Below are 5,403 nucleotides of genomic sequence, written 5' to 3' on the forward strand. Positions count from 1 at the left end.
CGCTGTCGCTTTTCGCATCATTTCCAATATCACAGCTCGTTGTCATAGGACCCACATCACGAAAATATATAGCGTGTTTGTTTATCTATGTCGTTCCCACGATTGTCAAACGTTGCGCTGCAATCACTCCATACGGTAATGCGTTCCGATTGGCTGATATGGTGTTTTAGGGACGGTTTTAGCGACGGAAAAAGCGACCGGACGAGTGATGAAAAATAGCGATGGGAATTCTCATCGCCATCGCGAAAAACAATTGCCGGCGACGATCATTTGCGAGTGATCACTCTAGTGATCGCGATAGTGATCACTTTTCGCGACGAAGAAAATGATCGAGTGATTCAGACTTAATTTTTGCGTTTAAACATTGTTCAATGATTCATTGTTGTAGTCGAATAAACAATTTGTAGAACGATATATGATACGACCCTATGGAGCTTCGGTAGAATTTCGTACCAATGCTTAAGGTTCAACGTTCTGCCTTTATTGTGACGATCGAAGTCTCTGAGGCAAGAACTACTCTCCAATGAACACATTTATGATATATTTGCCGTTATTAGTGGAGTGTACAAATTAAAGTGTGAGGAATGTGGTTTGCGTTATGTTGGCCAGACCGGTAGACGATTTAAAGACAGAGTGAAGGAACACGGAAGAAGTTTTATATATAATGACGGAAAATCTTGTTTTGCAAATCATTTTTGCCTGAACAACCATTTTAGAAATTTTGACACGATATTTTACATTGTATTGACAATGGGCTTAAATTAGATTTTATGGAAAATTTTGAAATTGCCAACAGCCCGGATGGACTTTGTAATTATGTTTTATTTTGTACTGACTCACCTTTGTTAAAGTTAAGCTTCCCCATGATGTCAAAACCCTGACCTTCACTCACGCTCCTCTTGATGTATGTCTTCTGGTTTCGGCCTTCACTCATTTGTTCACCTAAACTGTTGAACCCCCTCCCACTCCCCTCACTCCAATTCCATATGCCCCCCACCTCCTACTTTCGCCTGGGTATATATATACCGAGAGAATGTTTTGTTGGATTATCTTGAAAATGACGCCAAGTGTCGAAACCATGGTCGGTTAAGCGATAAATAAAATAGTGTGGATATTACCATTTGTGCTTTAATCATGGATATATCATTATTCCACAAAACTAAGCCGGAAACGATTTTATATATTTGCCGGCCCCGTTGGCGTCCAAAAAAGATATCTTGAGATCATGTCTCGATATTTATTCACTCGTGGACACGTACCTTAGGGAATGTCAAATATTCGGCATTTCATATCGCCAAGGATTCGTTTAGCCACATTTTTCTTGGCTCAGGTGCTAAATTACTTGTGATGCAATGTTTTTGCAAATTGGATCTAGAAAAAGATAGCTGATATTATCCTGAAGATGCATACCTATTTATCTCAATTCTTGTACGTGTAAATTGCACCAATCGGCGGATAAATATGTTTATTTATTTCTATTTGTTCAATACTCGACGCGATGCGAATGATGGAGTAATTATACTTCAAACTGAAGCACCACTTTTTAATTGCGCGTAAACTGAATAGAATTCTGTTTCTTAAGACATCTTAAATATAAAGCAAATGCATGTAGCTAAATGCTTGATAAATGTACAGATATTTTTCCAATAAAATATACCGGCGCCCAAAATGTACATTCTAGGTTGGTAGTTAAGACGAAAGTGGCCGAACAAATATTTGCCTTTAATGTACAGTTTCGAAGTGATGTTTTTCCATATTTGATTTCTTTAGTAGATTTAAGGACGTGAGATTTTTTAGACCTGCAAAGGGTTTGCAATTTTTCGAGCAGCGAGGGTCCGCAATATAAATCTTTCAGTCTCATGATGGTAATCTTTTCTCGGAAGTTTATCTTCCTGCTCATACATCAAACTCGGGCGCAGCGAAGATGACAGGGCATTCAGGCCACCATCTGGAGATATTGAATCCTTCCACGATACTCTTCCCTCACTGCTATTCTTCCCGCACTACCTGAAAAAAAATTTGGAACTTTACTTAAAGGCGTAACTTTATATATTTGATCGTTTCATAGTCCGATCGTTTATGACTATCGAACGATGATACGATGTACCAAGTACAACTTACCATAGGGTGGTTTCCTATTATTTTTTTATTAACTAAATCGAAAGATTATTACTCCTGGAGTACGCATTTCACGCTTATAGATTTTTAAATGACGATATCTATTTTTCGCGATTAAACGAAAAGTGAAAAATTTTAAAGAGCGCGAAAACGCGACGGCTAAGTATGAATGCTGGGAAAATCCCGTGTGACGCCATTTTGGTTCCCGCTGTCACCGTGTGAGGTGACCTTAGGGCGAGTATGTATGCGCCGCTGTGATGCAGGCTGCTAGCAGGTATCAGAGTACCCTGCTAGCAGGTTGCGCTTGGCTTAAATAAGGATTATTATTACCCTATTAAATGACGGAAACTTTCCGAACTTAGGTATTTTAATGGGTGATTATTAAGAGATGTTTCCCTGAGCTCTGTGCCTCATGCATGCATTGGTAACCTCAGACGATGTAAAACTCCTATGTACTCGTATAGAAACTAGGTCCCTGTGACGTCACGTGGAGTGGCATCGCATGGGCGCCAATCTGGCCTTTTTCAAATGAGGATAAAATTGATCATTTCCATTCGTCTAAACTACGATTTCAAAAACCAAATAATTTGTAAATTATGAAAGCACTAATGGTGGGTAACGAATCGCAATCAATGCCTTTCGTTTTCTTTGATGAAGGAAACATAAGTAGCTATTACCAAATAAAAATTACTAACGCATTTGCAATATTTTATTGATTTGTATTTGGCATTCCAAATACACGACCCGGTTTTATCTTTTGTTTTAAATTTCAATACAGATTTTTGGTATTTATCCCATTGTAAAATGAAAAATAAATTTTTAAATGCTTTTAAAGCAGCTCTCATAACACTTCTGTAATATTATGCTTCAGAGATTCCTTCGTTTTCGTATGAATCGTTTTCTTCATGTTTTCAACCATTCATAACGTGCCATGGCATAATATATTTTTAAATTTATATTGCCTTTATATATTTTTTTTATATCTCTACGCATAGTTTCCATTCCTATTTTTTATTTTGCTAAAGGTGTTTTGAATACTATTTTGTAGTTTTTTTTTTTCAAATGCTCAAGTAAAAGATATTTTTTATGCATTTCAAATACATTTTGAGCGGTATGTTGTGTTTCAAATACTTCTCGTCCTGTGTTTTGTCCACTCCTGCTTGGAGTGTAGGTTTTGAATAATGTAAATGCAATATTTTTCCAATTTATCTGTATATATATATGTACTGTCACCTGGGCTATGAATGAATATGAGTACATGAATGTGACACGTGAAGGCATAAAAGGTTGTCACAATATTTTTTCGCAATAAAAAAATAGGTAAGAGAAAAATATTTTGTTGTAAATTGATTGAAAATAGGAGACCAGAATTTTGGCATACCTTATGTTAACAACAATCAATATAAGTTTTATAAGGATATGTTACCGTTGTTGACTTAGTTACCATCAGTAAACAAATGCTATTCATTGCAAAAAAGTTATGCCAAATTCTAGTATCTTCTTTTTTATTAGTTTGCTACTGAATTATTTTTCTTTTTTCTCTTATTATTGTAAAACACACTGTAATAATCTTTAAATACCGTTATGTATAAAATAGAAATACTCATATTTATTCATATCCCTGATAAAGGTATACAAATATACGGAAACGTTGACAAAAATTTGCATTTAAACTATGCAAGACCGTCACTCTTAGACACCTTATCAACGGTAGATGAGTTGCTATAATATTTTATGATTTCTTGCAACTTGTGGATGCTCTGTGGTCCAAAACGAGTCGTGCGAATCAAAATAATTGCGAAAAAGTGCATTTTCATTTTAATGTGAGTAATATTAATTCTCTTTCCATTTCACCGTGTAACCTCTGGTATTGATATTCTGTCCAACGGAATACACCCACGAGACATGAAAGTTTTATTAATCCTGAGATCCTCAATTTGGGCAAACAAATCCGTTCTCCAAGGGTTATGATGATATCCTGCAAAGGGTTCATTATGTATTCTACACCTAATCCCAACGAAGTCTGCTAAAGAATATTTGGCCAAAATATATGACGGGAGCCCCACCTCAAATTGGGTTCACCACTAATATTTTACCACGAACCCGCTTTGGTCGGCTGATCAAAGATAAGAGAGTATTAAAATTCATCAATATGAAATACCTTTAGAGGAACATGCCAGAGCTGCGTTTGAATATTAAGTATACAATACGAATAAATAAAACTAATTAAAGGGGACCAGGAGAAAGGGGTGGCATGTAGTCCAGGAGATATTTTGGGTTTTTTTTAAGACCCCCCCGAATTTTCCCCTCATTAATACTACCGGCGATACATTTGCCGAAGCTCTTTACTGGGGGCTTATTTTACTCCGAGGCTCCATTTTTCGATTTGGTTAATATTTCACAATGCCCGCCAATAACCAATGATAAATTAAACTTTCATCATCGTATGTAATGACTTCGTAATTTCTTAATTCATAAAATAGGTTTGTGGTATTTCCTTTTACGGCAAGCAATGTGTTTTTCTTTAAGAAAGCGCTAAATGTAGAATTCTCCCCATGTAATCGTTACATTTACTTTATCAATCAAACATAAATTACCATTCACACATTTAAGATTTATAAAAGTATGCATACAAAAACATACACCAGGTTGTTTACGACTGTACTCGTTTTCTTGCACTTAGATTTCATTTCTTTCTGTCGATTACATTCCTCTTTTCTCATTCTTCTTGCTTCCATTGTTCTCTGTATTCCCCTAATCACTATTGGACTTCCCCTTTTCAGTTTTTCTGAGGGTCTCCAGTCCATATATCCTAGGCATAAACATCCAAGACATAAACTATGTTACCATTGTGAATGTTCTGTTAGACAACTATAAGAACATGGGGTGTAGAAATTCGCTAAAATTCACTTTTTACATTCTCACCTTGATTTCTTCCCGGAAAATTTGGGGGCCATAAGCGATGAGCATAGCGAACGCTTTCACTTAGACATTCTTACCATGGAACACCGTTACCAAGGTCACTGGAAACCTTCGATGATGGGTGACGACTGCTGGGGTCTTGTTAGGGAGAGTGATGAAACGGCAAACAAAAGAAGAGTTCCGTCGTCGCATTTTTCAAAAACCAAAGACGATTAAAGGTGAAAATATCTTCTGAACTATTTTAGATCTTTTATTGGCATCATGCCACAATATATCATACAAAAGTCTATTTGATTTCAAACGTTCTGAATGTTTATTTTTGTTTTACTTAATTGTGTCAATTTTCGCTATTACTTACCATTT

This window comes from Ischnura elegans, chromosome 10 (genome assembly GCF_921293095.1).
Source record: "Ischnura elegans chromosome 10, ioIscEleg1.1, whole genome shotgun sequence".
NCBI lineage: Eukaryota > Metazoa > Arthropoda > Insecta > Odonata > Coenagrionidae > Ischnura > Ischnura elegans.